Below are 15,912 nucleotides of genomic sequence, written 5' to 3' on the forward strand. Positions count from 1 at the left end.
TAGACCAGTAAAACTGTGTCTAAGTCTTCCGATAGACGTGTGCGAGGATGTGTGCAACACACACGTCAGGTTCGTGCTGCGGGTGTGTTTGTGCCTGCTCATCCCCACCTCCTCCACCGGTCGGAAGGAGATCAGGACACTTTACATGGGACCCAGTTCCCCTCTCACGTCCACGCAGTGCACATTTGGGCATGACTCCTTCAGAGGAGCACAGTCTCGTTCACACAAGGACCAAACCAAAAATAAAGGGCTGTTCTCCCAAAAAAGCTGGCCCAAATTTATGAAATTAAGCTAGACAGAGGCTTTGCACGGCAGCCATGAGACAGCAGCGAAGGAGCGGTGCTCCGAGTTTGGGTACGCCTCACTTCCCTACCATCTAGTCACCCAACACCTCCCAGCTGGGCATCCAGAAATGGAGGCAACCAGCAAGAGCCAGATATTTCCCCAGCTCCAGGCTTCGGGTTTTAGTAGTTCAACATCAGCAGAACAGGCAGGAGGCGGTTTCCAAGATGCCAAAAGGAAACACAGCGGTGGGACCCACCAAGCCATTAGGTCCTCCCTCCCCGGCTCCCCCAGTGCAGCCCATGGGGCCAGTTCTTGGCTAAACCAGCGCCAGGAGCTCAAGAGCCAACTCATGTTCCCAGACCCAAGCAACATTTTTACCGCGCCAGTTTAAACCATTAATAATTGTCTCAGCAAACCCTCACAAGTTTCCAATGCTATGTAAACAGAAGTGAATTAAAAATATTTTCTTCCATCACTGTTTAAAGTGGGTGATGCTTTTCCTAAACGGCTCCACGAGCAAAAGAGAGAGAGGAGGGGTCTGAAACCATTCCCTGGACTCCAGCCAGGTCCCAGCAAATACTTTATGTTTCACTCCAAGATGGTCAGAGCAGAGGTTTAAGAGGCTTTGAACACAAACAGCGTTAGGTTAGTTAAGTCCTGCTTTGACCAGCAGCGAGCGTTGGAGACATAAACAGATTTCATCTGAACTGGGCTTAATGTAACTGGGTTTACAGAGCCACAGCTGATTTTGACATACATCATGTGTGGTGTGTATTTAGGGAGGCAGCGTGGTCCGACGGCAAGGACGGCGATCTGTATAGGTGCCCCAGCGCCAGCGCTGACCCCCCGTGCACCCTCGGCAATCCCCACCGCTCCTTTATCTGCAAAATGGAAAGCGCTGACCTACTTCACGGAGCAAACCTGGAATCAATTAATGTCTAGCCTGCATTTAGGAGAGGCAAAACACTATATAAACATTATGTATCATTTAGCTTCTGAGGAAAAGCCATCGCTTGACAAAAGGGGCCTCTCCTCTTTGTTTTATGAAGTCCGGTTTACACTGGTGCAACCCTCCTGACTTTTTTGGTCTGGTCCTAATTTACACCAGCCCAAAGCACAGGAGAAGCTAAGTCATGAAATACATTCATTTCCCTCATTAATACATGGGGGTCTTGTTGCTGAGATCCCCCATTTCATATCTGGCCACTCTGTGAGTCTCCCCATGACAAAGCTGAGGGGTAGCATCACACTGCATGCTGGGCACCAGAAAGGCTGCTGGCACCTCCCGAAACCAAAGACATCGGCCAGAGGGGGCTGCTTCACTCTGCGCAGCCTGGCCAAAGGGGTTGAGCAACATCCCAACAGGTCCAGGGTGTTTCTCAGAGTGTTTCTCAAATTGTTTCAACAGTTCTTGGTCCAGATCAGCCCATTCAAAGGTGCAGGGAAAATTAAGTAGCAAGAAAAAACTTTACTAGGATGTCAGGTGAAGCTGAAGGCCCGTGTGCCGTACATCCCTGGGTACCACCACCCCAGCCTGGCTGCTCCTGGTCCCAGCACTGAGGCTTTTTGCACCCAAAATGCCCCCCACAGCACACACCTCACCACAGCCCTCTGCAGCTCCAGGGCTTATATGCACATCTTGAGCACCAAAGCAAGAGGCAGAGCGGCTTCTTCCAAAACAGCAATGTTTCTGGCCAAAATATTTTAAGGAATCTGAAAAACTTGAGAGCGTTTTCCCATTCCCAGCTGGAAATGAGAAATTCATTGGCAGGATTAGAGGATTTTACCTCTCTCCCCCTTTTTGGTTGCTACCTGTGATTGCTGGCCTCTGCATTCACCCTGAATTACCCATCAACATCACTGTTGCACTTCCCTGCTGTCAGAATTTTATTTTCAGTTAAATTACTTCTCCAGACCATTTGTGACCGGCATCCTTTCACGCTTGTTGCTGTCCTGTGGTCTCCAGCACTTGCACACCAGTTTTTCAGCCTGTCTGAGACCTTCCTATAAACACAGGGAGGCTTAGGATTGTTTTTCACACTACACAGAAGTTTTATCTTACCATTAACATAATGAAAACCAGGATTACTGACAGCCTGCATCCTGAGCTGGGGATGCCTGGCAGGGTGCTGCTGCAGGTGCGGCGCTGCTGGTGAGAGCCAGCCCTGCATTTTTGGGGACCCTCTGCACCCACTGCCGCAGGGAAAGGGGTGCCCAGTGGTCCTGGCTGACAGGCAAGGCGACCCTTATCACTCACCCAAACACAAACACTGCAGGAATTGTCCCAGTTCAGTGACACCTACTGCGGTGTAGCCCAAATACAGCCAGTGATGCTGATATCTCAGTCTTACCCTTTGTATGGGGATTTGCTAATTCAAATAAGCAAAAGTCCTTTAACCTTGGCATTATTAGCTTTGAAGCCCACACAAACCATTTCTAGGATTGGTGTTTGCTTCCCCCAGTTTGGCTCTGTCCTTGAAGCAAGCACAGGAGCAAACCTGCACTTTGGATAAAATACCAAGCAATGCTTTTCATGTCACCCGTGCGTGACACATGGACATGGGTGAGCACAGAGCTGGGTTACCCCTAGCAAAATAAAAAAAAATGGAGGAGAAAAAGTTTAAATAATGAATTATCAAGAAAATCCACCTGGAGATTGTGCATGCAAAGATATGCAGGCAGTATTTCTGGAGGGGTGAACAGTGCAGGCATGGCTGGGGGAAGGTCAGATCCCCCACACCCCACCGATTGTTGGGCTCACTGGACCATATCACATGTATCTGTCAGAGGAAAGCAGGTTTTCAACTCATCTGTCCACCAAAAGGGACACATCATGTATTAGAGCACCACATGTGTTTCCATCATGTTGGGAAGTTTTAGGAAGTATCCCTCATAAAACACAAAATTGTTATAAATGAGAACATGAAAAACAAATTGAGCAGGAGCTCATCTCGTTGGCTTCTCCCTAGCCCTTTTACGAGGAGCTGCTGTTGGCAGCTCTCAGCCCCATCGTGCCCGCTGGCTCAGCTGAAGGCTTTGGGGCACAAACCCGCTGCAAACGGCAACCCGGGGCTGGTACCATAAAGGCAAGTTTTGGAGAACCACGGAGATGAGCAGGGATGTGTTGATCATTTTGCTTGGATACTGCTCATGTCTGGCTCTCGTTTCTTTTACTGCTGGAAGCCACAGCATAGTAGTGAAGAGGGTATTTTCTAGATGTTCCTCCACTGACACTGAACTCCCACTGATTGCAGAATCACGAAGAATGGTCATATAAGACGAAGGAAAACTCATCACCTGACGTTATACCAGCAATGCCATCAAACGCAAAGCTTGTGGCAGCTTCATAGGGCTACGAAGATGATGAGGGGACTGGAGCATCTCTCTTATGAGGACAGACTGAGAGACCTGGGTGTGTTTAGCCTGGAGAAGACTGAGAGGGGATCTTGTCAACGCTTATAACTGTCTAAAAGGTGGGTGGCAAGAGGATGGGGCCAGGCTTTTTCAGTGATGCCCAGCGACAGGACAAGAGGTAATGGGCACAAACTGGAGCACAGGAAGATCCACTTGAACATGAACAATTTCTTTGCTGCCCAGAGAGGCTGTGGAGTCTCCTTCTCTGGAGATATTAAAAACCTGCCTGGATGCAGTCCTGTGTGACCTGCTGTAGGTGAACCTGCTTTAGCAGAGGGCTTGGACTGGATCTCCGGAGATCCCTTCCAACCCCCACCATTCTGTGATTCAAGTCCAGGTCACAGAAGGCTTGAGCCTGCCTGCTCAAGGAGCATCCATGAGTCCCCAGTGTCCTTGCCACAAGGCACCCACACCTCTTCCCACGTCAAGCAGCCTGGAGAGAGCCACATCCCCAAACCCAGCACCCCCCAGGCACTTTCCTCCCTTTCGTCATCCCCAACGCCCATGTCTCGGTTCCTGCCGCAGCGTGCTAACGCAGGGCCGTGTTGGGGCAAAGCAGAGCTGTGCAGCCAGCCCCGCTCTGCTAATCCCCGTTGCCTGCACGACTACAGGCAGGGTCAGGGTGGCTCGTTCTTTACCATCTCAGGCAGATCGACTGCTGCTGTCACGGCCATCATGCCCGGCCTCTGGGGCCGTAGCTCTGTCCCGGTACACCCAGTGCCATGCGGAGGAACGGCGGCCGCTCTGCAGGTCTCCTCGTTCCTTCTCTGATTACCCAAAGCTGCGTGGGTGTGTTTGCTTTAAAACTGCCAGATGAACCCAAGCGGGTTATGCCAAGATGCTAATCAGCATCAGGGCAAAGAAACGAGCTGCTTTGTTCAGAGATATCATGATCCACTTCCTTAGCGTGGGTCGGTTTGCTCTGACTCAGAGCAGCCCCTTCGCTATGCCCAGGTTCCTTGATCTTAGAAAGAAGGAGCTGGCAGGGAGAGCACCAGAGGCCTGGGCTTTAGTCCCAGCCTTGCCACAAGGTTTCCAGGAAAAGGACCTGGGCTGTGATCTTTTCCCAGCCCACGGTTTCTCCAGCTCTCAACAGCGACGTGCCTCCCTCCATCAGCGGCTGCCTGCAGCACGGGGCCAGCTCCGGTGGCTGTGCTTCCAGTTGGTCAGCAAGCAGAAAGGAGAGCAGGTATTTTCTGAATTATTTTTGATTATAAATATTTCTGGCTTTCTTTTTGAAGGTTTGAAGAGGAGGTTGTAGGCAGAACTCTGACAGCCACCAAGGATCATGTTCTGCCTAAAGAGCTTTTAACTTTTCACCTTCTCATGATCTGGTAAAGGTTTTTCTTTTGTGATTTCCACAATCTCTCTCAATATGCCAGTATGTTCGTAATAGTGCTGTTGCAACCTGCAGTGAGAGAAGAGCGTAGTAAAAAGATCCCCAAGTACTAGGCAAAATGGGAAGCAGCACGTCTAAGGCATACGGAGAACTGCACCTTCTACAAGCACCCCTCTATTCACCAAGGAGCAAAGGAAAGGTCCCAAGTATTTTGCATGGCGTCGAGCCCCATGTCTCTGTAGATGTTCTTTAACATCCTTGTAAACAGTTTTCTCCCAAAGGATCGGAGGAGAATGGCAGAAGTGCAGCCCAGGACCGGCTCTGCAACGTGTGCCATGTGCACAACAGAACATTTTCAGAAGCACTAGTCCTGATCAGAGCATTCAAAGTACAGGGGGGAAATAATACAAAGATTCCTGACAGTAACAGCAGTCACCTGGGGAATGGGGCAAAAGGGAATTTTTTATGTGGATGGCATTTTTTCTGGAATCCAGGCCAGATCGTGGGTATTTTAAACAACAGATACCACGCTGTGATCATCGGCTTGCATCACATTAAGGTTAACCTAAGACATGTAAACCTCAGCAGTCTCCATTTGGAGGATTTGTGGGAGGTTTTTCCGGTTACATGGTTTAGTGTCAGTGCCTGGGGTTAGTCGTTCCTAAACAAGCTCCAGAGAAGTCCGTTGCTGAGGCAAAGCGCGGGTCAGCCTGGACTGCGGCTGTAATAAGGCAGCAAGTCCTCGCCTCCTGTCTCCTCACCTCCCCAACTTGGGTGCAAACACGTCCTCCAACCCCACTGCCCCCATAGATCTGGGATGCGCTGTCGCCTCTCTCCCAGGGATGTTGAAGGGTGAAACGCGGGAGCCAGCCCAGGACGACGGGACCTCGCTCAGGGCCATGCACCCAGGGGACACCCGCAGCTCCACGAACCCCAGGACGTGCCTGGGCTGGGGCACAATGAAGAAGCGATGACGAACGGTGAATTTGCCAGCAGGAAACATCTTGTTTGTGATGGACACCCATCCCACACCGACACTGTGGGGTGCTGGGAAATGGTGTTAGCCGTCCTGACTGGGAGGAAACCAGTCCCATTTCTAGCACGTGCTGCGTGTTGGTACCTTCCTAGGCTCGTGCTGAGACCAGCAGCATTTTCCCTAGGGAGAACAGCCTGAAAATGCCTATTCATTCCAAGAAAATAATTCAGTACCTAAAAAGGGCATCTGTTTCTCTAACTTGCAGTCTCACTTGTAATCACCGGCTCCACTGCTACTGACCTGTGCAGTGTGTCACCCTGGAGGTCCAGGAATGGCAAATACAGATCAATAAATGGGATGGTAAAACAAAAACCCTCCATAATGATGATGCCGGAGTGGCAGAAAGTCTTTTGGATGTCGTCCAGCAGCTCACCGAAATCTTCACCTTGAGTGATTTTGTGTTGTGAAAAAGCCAAGCCCAGGAAGCCAACGCTGTTAGCAAGAAGGAGGTGACACTTGGGACTGCCACCCTGCAGACCCCTCCACGGGCTTTGCACTGGCTGCAGACTGGAAATGGGGCTGTCTGTGGCCCCCAACCCTAATGCACTTTTGGAGCAGCCAGAGGTGCCAGGCCATGCAGGATCTCAGGAGCTCCCAGGTGCTGTTGGGATGGGGATGCCTGTCCCAAGGGAGGCAGCTCAGGGTCTCCCCAGCACCCACCCAGGCAGGCGGGTCCTGCAGCTCTGCAGGGACCCCCACCCCTGCCCTTGGGGTGGGACCCAAAGCACTGACTTAAATCAGTCGCTCAGTCTAGTACTTGACCCAGTGATTTGCTGGCCCAAAGGCAAGAACCCTCTCCACGAAGCCATCCTGAACTGATTATTTTTAAATTACATTTGCTAAAAGCAATGAGCAGAAGAGATGGGGGAAAGAGGGAGTCACGTTGCTCTAATCATTTACATTTCAGTGACAGCTTTACTGCATTTATTTCAAGTCAGCTTTGCAAAAGCCCTTTATCAAGCAGTGCACAGCTCTCCTACAGACGCTGCAGCATGTGTTTCAAGCCCATAGTAGCATTTTGGGCACTTTGCATCGATGGGCTGTGAGAGCACGGGAAGGAGCACGACCCCTCTCGAGCGCTCGCAGCAAGCGAGGCCAAGCCATTTCTGGACAGGGCTCTTGGCTTGACACGACCTGAAAGGATTTCTGTTTAAACTCCTCTTTGAAGTTAAAAAAACTCAGACAAAACACATCAAAACCAATTAACTTTTTCTGCACCTTTACAATACTTTAACCGCTATGTGCCATCGTAATACTTTTAGCTGCCTGTGTGATGAGCCTCCCAAAAAGGAGGATCTACACGTGGATGATTATAAAAATGGGCAAGGAAAGAAAAGGAAATTTTCCCTCCACTGAAAGCAGTTCATCCACGTTTTGCCCTGTTAAACAGCATCTGACATTTGCAGACAGTGCTATCCGCCCACGGCTGACCACAGCCCAGCATGACTTGGTTGCTCACGTTCTTCCCCTGCTTTTTCAGGATCTTCTGTTTCTTGGCCCAAACAGCAGCCGCCTTTGCAGTCCTCTTTGTGTTTCTGAGTCAAGTCCTGCCAACGCCAAACCACAGGGATGCGAGAGAGTCCCTGAGCTCCCCTCACAGCTGGTGGGTCCAGAGATTGGCCAAGGAGACTTGGGCTTCAAAAAATCCCTGGTCCAGCCCCACGCAGCAGCAAGAGGTGTTAAGCAGGGCCACCTCGGGGCTGGCAGCCCATAGCTGCTGGGGAGCAGATGCCTCTTGCATAGGGTTTGCCATATTCCCCCAGCACCCCCAGCTGACCCTGGTTCCGTGCAGGGATTCGTTGAAGAAGGGCCAGAAGCAGCTGCTACAAGACCCTGAGAGCAGCCCTGTGTTAAATGGAGGCAGAAATGTGTTGTGGCTGAGAGGATCTGGGTGCAAAGTGTGCACCCAGGTGACCTGGGGGCCGGCTGTGCTGGAGGAAGAGGAGTTTTTGGCAGCAATGGAAAAATAGTCAAAGAAGGAGTGGAGAGATGACCCAAAAAGGGGACCGTGGGGAAAGATACACTTACTCCACTCAGGGACTGGGGACTTCAGTATCCAGAATGTTTCTAGCTGCAGCAGAAGCCAACTTCTGCGAGCAACCAAGCGCCAGCTTTCCAATCAGAGCCTGTCAGCTGGTAGCACACACGCTCCTACACACGTGTACACTCAGTGTACAGAGCTTGTGTGACCTGGGTTCTGCTAATCACAAGTACAACCAACATACTGAAGAAGATGAAGTTGCCCAACAAGATGACCACGACTATGAACATGTGGCTGCTCACAAACCCGTAATGATCCATCTGGCTGTAAGTCTGTCCAACCATCAACCTGCAAATGTATTTAAGCAGACCAGAGAGTTAGTTCCAAACCACAGCGTTAACTCACAAGCCATGTGAAATCTTCCTCTTCTTTTTCTTTCTTTTTTAAAACTGAGCACAGTTTCTCTGTTCCTCAGAGGTTCAGGTTTAAATCAGCCAGTACAGATCTCTTTGCTGTCAGCTTCAGAGATTTTCCCCTTTGAATTTGCAATACTGGATAGGGAAGTTTGTTGATCAAAGCAACTTTTCCCAGGGATCTGGAATATGAGTTCACTGCCAAGCAGTTCATGCTCTTCCCAGTGAAGTCACAGGTAAATCAAAGGGCTTCTTCAGCAGCATTCCAAAAATCTGCAGTTTGTCATTTGGTTGAGACAGACTGGAAAAAACTGCTGTACTTACAGTTACTGAAGTGAAGAGCATGAAGAGCTGCCCTTCAAGCTGCCCCAGATTTCAATGTCTCTGGCTTTGGGACCTCCAGACCCAAAATGGCAAACACAAAGATCAGCAGGAACAGCAGGATGAGGGCATACATCACTGCCCGTGCCGTCTGGCCAAGAGGCTCGGTGAAAACCTGCAAAAGGAAACACAAACGCGTACTCTGTAGGTGAGGGAGACACTTGGCAGGGATGAAGGCTGGGAAGTGGGGCTGGGGATGTGGGCCAGCCTCCCATGGCCACCTCTGAACCAGCTCCCTTGCATACATCTGCAGGGCTGTACTGGGAATTAAGGAGAGGGAAGGGACAACCACCGTGGTGTATGGGAGCATGACAAAATCCAGAGGCTGTGGTGGCACATGAGGCTTTTCGATTGAGAAGTGGCCCTTGTAGGGCTCAGTGGGGAGGAAGTGCTGTACAGTGGCAAGATCTCGAGGGCTTCTTGGTCCCAGAAGCATCACTCCTGGCACACAGGGGCTTCTCATGGCGTTTGAAATACAGACAGGGTACTACCGGCCCAACAGATTCCGATTGATAAAGGGTACAGCTGTTTCCAAGCTTCTGCATTGATACATTCGCCGAATAAAAACAAGCAGTGCTGTTAACCCTCGCACCTTGGGGTCTGAGCACAAGCTGGAGGTAGAACAATCTCTCTGTCGCCTTCCCTGTCTGGCTGCTCGTCCCCTGCCATGCAGGATGGGCCAGGATGGGAGGCAGGAGTCTGCAGTCATCTCTCATCCCTCTGTGGCTTGGGAAAGGCCCCTGCAAAGCCTGAGGTCACCGGGAATGGACACGATACTGCTTCTGAGACCATCTCACTTCTTATAAAGACCCACATACGACACCAACATACACAAAAGACACTCCTGGGAGTTGATGGAAGTGCTGGTTTGGTGAACTGAGCTTACCACTGGTAATGACTTTTAGGCAAAGGCGACCTTTCCCATCAACTCAAGCTCACAGAACACTACAGGCAGATCTTGCATCCATGTTACATTACCCCAGAGAGCAGCACCAGCATGGGCTGGCTGCTCCCCCGGAACCCTGTGCCTGCTGGTGCCAGTGGGGGGTCTTACACACCGCACCCCTTCAAAGATTGTCCATCCATCATCCCTGACTCTCGACAGCATCTCAGGTTAAAGCTCTGAATCACACCCAGCTGAGCTGCTCGGGTGGCACCACTTGGAGCGGGTGTCTGTGCAGAGCTAGAGCAAGGGGCTCTTCCCAGTTTCCCCCAGCTGCCAACATCCCCAGCTCACTCAGATGCGTTAGGGGCTCCTGCAGCACTTCCTTACTTTTGCAAGTCTTGTCTGCTCCAGACAATCGTCCCGCCACGCTGCAGACACGGGGCAGCAGGGAAGGGCAGCATCCAACGCAGAGACAACACATGCCACTGCCCTGTCTGCAGAGCCACCTCAGAAAGCCCAAACTTAGACCAGCCCTAAACCTACCGAGTCTGGTACAAAGCCCTGGAGGAACCGGCAGAGGGTTTTCCTGCCTCCCTGCAGACGTTGCTCTCCCCAGCAGGCGCAGCCCGGGACTAGCAGGGGAGAAAAAGCCATTCAACCCCCCAAAATCAGGGGACATTTTTGCCAGGTTATGTCACGGCGTTGGGTAGGTTTGGGCTGCGGCACGTGGTCATAAAGCAAAGCAGCCACCCAGAGCTGGGGGTGACGGGAGGGCCATAAAACACTCCCAGCAACTGCAGGCTGGCGAGCGCCTCCCGAGCAGGACCATCGGCTCGTTTTCGATGGCCAAGGCTTCTCCGGCTGCTTCAGGAACTGCTTTGGAGTCCTATGAGCTTTTATTAAGAAGGATCTTTGTGGTTCGCAGTCTGCACAGGTAGTAAACTACATCAGAATTAATCCCAAATATATTTTTAAAGAAGTAGAAAAGTTGATTTTTTTCTTTTTCTTTTTCTTTTTTTTTTTTTTTTTTGTTTTTTACAGAACAACCTGGCATTTTTAAAGTTTATTTTGAAATTGAAATAAGGATGAATGGGGCCTACACTGAAACAGGGATTGCAGCTAACAGAACGTCTCTGTATGGAATACAACAAGGAAATTATTTCCTCAAGGTGGAAATTTATTGCTCCAAGGTGGAAGGCAGAGTGTTTTAAAGAGGTTTTTAATTAATAAAGGGAAACGTGCCAAGAATGTGTTGCATGTTTGAGCTCTCTGCATTAAATACTACAAACCTGTTGAGGGCTAATTTAGGCTTCAATTAATAAATTACAATACACACAGAGGCATAAACAGCCTCCTGCACCTTCAGCAAAATGCATTTAGACAGCCCTATCGCATTTTAAAACAAATTTTAGGCAACGAGGTGTTGTCTCTCGGGATGCCAAGCAGCTCAAGGCACTTGTCCCTTCAGGTCAGGACGCAAAGGCAAGTACCAAATGCCCCTGGAGCTGGAAAGTAGCGTCGCGGAAGGGCGTTGCAGGATATTTATAGCATCCCTGGAACAGGAAGGGACTGTGAGAGCTCAAAGAATTTCCCTTTTTGGTATTTTTTTTCCCCCAGTAATGCCATTCTAGGAATTCTCACCCAAAGCCAGGCTGTTATTTCTCAGTGGCCCCAGTCCCTTAGGTGTTAAGTCCCACCAACTTCCATCAAAACGTAGTGCTGCACGGCCCAGACTTTCAAAGGCATTTAGGCTCTTAAACTTGCAGATTTGTGCCGAGTGGGATTTTTTTTTTTTTCAAAGCACCTCAACATTTTAAGTGTCCCAGGGGGAAATGGTGCCAAATCTTATCCTACAGGTTTTCTTCCTCGTGGTCCCCAGACGAGGCATCTCCTGGCTGTGAGTTCCACAACTGCATAATGTGAGGCTCAAACCAACAAACACACACTTACCCGGATTTAAATGTCTCCCCATTTTACCATGTATTAGTTTGCTTTCTTACAATCAGCCAGACCAAGCTGGAGCACCTGATCCCCCCCATGCCTAAACCATTCATTATTTCATACGCTTCTACACGTCCTCCCTTCTCCCAGCGACAGAGAATAATTAACATATAAAAGTCTGGTGATAAGTGAAGTTTACGATCCAAACTAGAGGAATGAAGGCTCAGAAGTGAACATTATAAGAGCCCTGTGCCCATAAACTTCCCACTTCTGGTGGGCTACCCAGCCAATTAATTACAGGCAGAAATGCTGGCTGAGCATTCATTGCCCACATAAGCTTCTTGCTGAAAAACAAACCTCCAGAATCGTCAGGAGAAAACTAAGTAGGAGATGGTGTGCTGGAGAGAAAAATACACACAGACCAAGACTAGGATGTGACCTATGTTTTATAGTTGGGGTTTTTTTTGTGTGTGTCTACTCTGCTGTAGTAAAAAAGATCTCTCCTTTCCTTGGGGGAAGGAGAAACGGGGCAAAAAACCAATGGCCAAGCCATGGGCTTCTTAAAAATTCAGGAAAGAGCAGTTTTCAGCTTTGCTCATGAACTACCACGAGCATCAGCCCCTCTCGGGCCAGGTGGCCCCCAAGACCTGGGTACAGCAAAGCCTCCCCCGGCTCCTGGGCTTGGGATCCCCCCTCTCTGCTGTGACTTAACTAGGGAGCAGTGCTCAATCCTTATCCCACTGCTGTACTTGATGAGCTCAAGTACGCAGAGGGTCTGGAGACCTTTGGTGATCCTCTCCAGGCAGGTGCCTGTGGCAGTGTCCCCAAGCAAGACCTGCGGGATGAAGGCAATGAGGAGGATGGTGGCGCCCAAGATGTTGTAGCCGCTCTTACAGTAGGGGACAGGCTCTGTACAGACCTTCAGCAAAGCTTGGTGGTGTAAACAGCAATGAAGAAAGTATCGATGACCTGGAGAGAGGAGGAGGTGAGCCCAGGCAGCTGCCCGTGGCTGCCAGACCCTATGCACCAAGCCAGCACTTTCGTATGAAATGTCCCCAACAAGGTCACCCTCTGCCCACGGGGACCGTTTCAAACGTGAGCCGAGATCACCCCACCACAGTCATCATCACGGGTAACTGCCCAGCAGAGGAGGGTCCTGGCCCTATCCCAACACATCACACACTCTATCGGCCCCTCGGAGCTGGGCACTTCCCTGCACGGAGCCTGCTCCTGCAGCCAGAGCTCTTGAAACCTCCGACGCTCATGACTGGGTTTCTTGACATTAGCCAGGCCTCGCTATATATTACTGGGATATATAATTAAGGCTCAGAGGTTTGCGTACAGTAGCTGGCTTGTGTAAGACAAGAAAATCAAGGAGTGTGACCAAGAGGGATTTTTCAACGTGAAAATTGAGTATTAAAAGGGTGCTTAAACCAGCTGTGCTAAAACCGCGAGGGGGGGAAAGGGCTGCCACGGGAAGGACCGAACAATTGCATTTTAAGAACGATAATTATCAAATAAGTGAAGGGATCTGAAGCTGAAATGCATTTCACCCAGGCCCTGGGCTGGTGCAAGCAATGGCATGGGGCAGGACAGCGGGCTGGCAGCCACCCTGGGCGGCCATGGAGTCTGGACCCCCACCCTCTCCATCCGTTCTCTGCTGGCTGTGGCACGTGGGAGCGTGCCACCACGCCTCACCTCGAGAAAGGTACTCCGGCACAACCGGCAGCGGTAGTTGGTCCCCACAAGCAGGGAGATGGCATTGATGGAGGATGATGAAGACCATGAGAGTCGCGAATTTGTGGGTGCTCAGCAGCCTGCACAGGGAGGCGCAGAACTCGGTGTCCTTCCTCTGTCAGAAGCAACAGCAGAGCTGGTGGGAGCTCGTTCAGTGTGCTGTCTTTTTTTGGTTGGTTTTCCCACCCTGGCAGGCAGACACAACTGGAGATCTTGCTCCTGTCCCAATCCTCCCTTCATCCAAGCAGAACTGGACCTGAACCAGCAGGTCCAGCGGCACAGGCATCACCTGGGGGGTAGCTCTGCTCCAAAAGGGCGTTGCTCCACGTGCACCTGAGCCAGCAGAAGGGAGCATGCCTTGCACCGGCCTCCAACAGATGCTGGAAGGATCCAATAAGAAAACTGGAGGAGATTTGTCCATTCTGGGAAGAGTCTGGATGCTCCACGTGTCGCTTCCATGATGGCTCCGTGAAATAGCCGGGTGCTCCTTCACTTTCCCAAGTGACCCTTGGGCGGGTGAAAGGGTGGAACTTGCCATTGTCTCACCCTGGCACTAGTGTCTAACAGCAAAAAAATGCTGAGTGCTCCTACAATGAGGTGTGCATTTGAGCTTTAGGTGGGGTAATCCTCCTTTGTGCACCCACCACCAGCCTGGAAATGGTGCAGGAGTCCATGCACAGACCTCTGCTCTTTCTGGGAACCCTTCCCGGGGCTCCAGCATCCCTGCAGCCCGCAGAGGCTGGCCTGGCTCCAACCGGAGGACCGCTGGCAGCCGCAGCCATGCCTGGACTGTTTCCAAGAAGCTCGTTTGCAAATGAGTTGTCAGTTCCTCACCAAAGGGTCCAACTCTGCCACAGATCTTCAGCACGAGCAGCGCTTACGTAAACACGGCCTTTGATGTCAGTGGGATAACTCACATCCATGTTTGCTTCTTGCCTTGATTCTTTAGAATAAAGAGTATTAACAACTGCCAATTTATTTCAATGAGTCAGCATCTCTGTGCTTGCTAGCCTGGACGCTCCGTGAGCACTTGTTCCAGGACACACACATGTTTGGCTAATCCCGAGGTGCAGCTTTGAATAAGCCACAAATATTTGTTTCTTGGAGCAAACAATTGTGAAAAACTGAGACTAGCTCATGCAGAAGAACTCATTAGCTTTGGTTAACTGGCAACCCCTTCATTAACCCAAGGCTGCAAAGGCCAGAGGAGATACACGCACCTATAAGAAGATGCAGAAAGCGTGGGGCTTCCAAAATTGTGTTTTGCGTGATTTTGAAAAGCACTTGTGGACGAGGGAAAGGCAGAGCAGGGCTGAGGACCTGGCAGGCTGCGAGGCTGAGTGTGAAGGCAGTGCTGGAGCAGGAGTAGGGGCAAACCCAGAAATTGTGCTCATCACTGAAAACCAGGGATGCTCGGAGCATCCCTGACCCAGGGCCAAGCCATCTGGGGGACATAAACCAAACTAAAAACTCCAGTCCAACGGGATCTGCTCTGTGGTTTCACTCTGCTGAACCCCCGGGGCTCCAGGTGGGGCTGATGTGGAGCCAACAGCCACCAGCATAGCAGCCTGGACACATCCCAAGGGATGCTGTGATCCCTCCAGCCCCATCCTGGAGCCAGGGACATGTCATAGACAATGGGGAAGCATCTGAAAAGTAACCACGTCAGTTTGTCCTTCCAGCTTCGAGAATGAGGATGAGGACATGTCCTCGTTAGCCTTCAATGTCCAAACTGCCCCGGAGGGGAGAGGATAATTAACAGAAAACCCTCCTCTTCTTCAGCCACTCCACCCCCATGCCTCGGCCACCAGGCTGGCCAGCCAGGAGGAGGAGGAAGGGCAGGAGGAATCCCAGCGCAGTCGGACTGAGCCGTAACTCACAAACCAAGATAGACTTTTATTTTCCAACACGTTCCTGCAGAGCTGCCTGTGGGACCCCCTCCCCAGAGCCCCATCTGATGCCAGTGCCGCCCCTTCCAATATGATTTCTGCAGTTTACTGGACCTGAGCTCCCACTTTGGGGAAAGGAAAGGATTATTCACTGGCCCTGTTTCAGAGACAGTCCGGTGAAGGTGTGATCTCCAGCCTCGCAGGACCTGAGCAGCGATCCCAACCATGTACCATGCCGCAGGCATCTTTCCTACTCTGCTCTCTCAGCCTCGAGTTTTTGCTTTTTAATTTCCTGTGGCCATGGAGCACCGTCGGAGGGTCTCCCAGGCACAACGTTTCCCACACGCCATGGACAGGGTTGGTGGGGGGGGACACAGTGAGTTAAAACAATCTCAACTCAGGGGTTACCTGCAAGGACAAGGCTGTTTCATGATGGATTATCCAAATACTTCAGCCTTAAAGTAAAGAAACCCCCAAACACTCCAGGGGAATACCTCACCTGGTGGCTGCCAGCCGTGAGCTGAACCTCGCAGTGAACAGGGAAACGTGATTCATTGGCAGGAGCAGCAGCATCCCGCATCGGGGTGCGACCTTGCAGGCCCACGGGGAG

The sequence above is a fragment of the Leptosomus discolor genome, chromosome 10 (assembly GCF_034619465.1).
Source record: "Leptosomus discolor isolate bLepDis1 chromosome 10, bLepDis1.hap2, whole genome shotgun sequence".
NCBI classification, from domain to species: domain Eukaryota; kingdom Metazoa; phylum Chordata; class Aves; order Leptosomiformes; family Leptosomidae; genus Leptosomus; species Leptosomus discolor.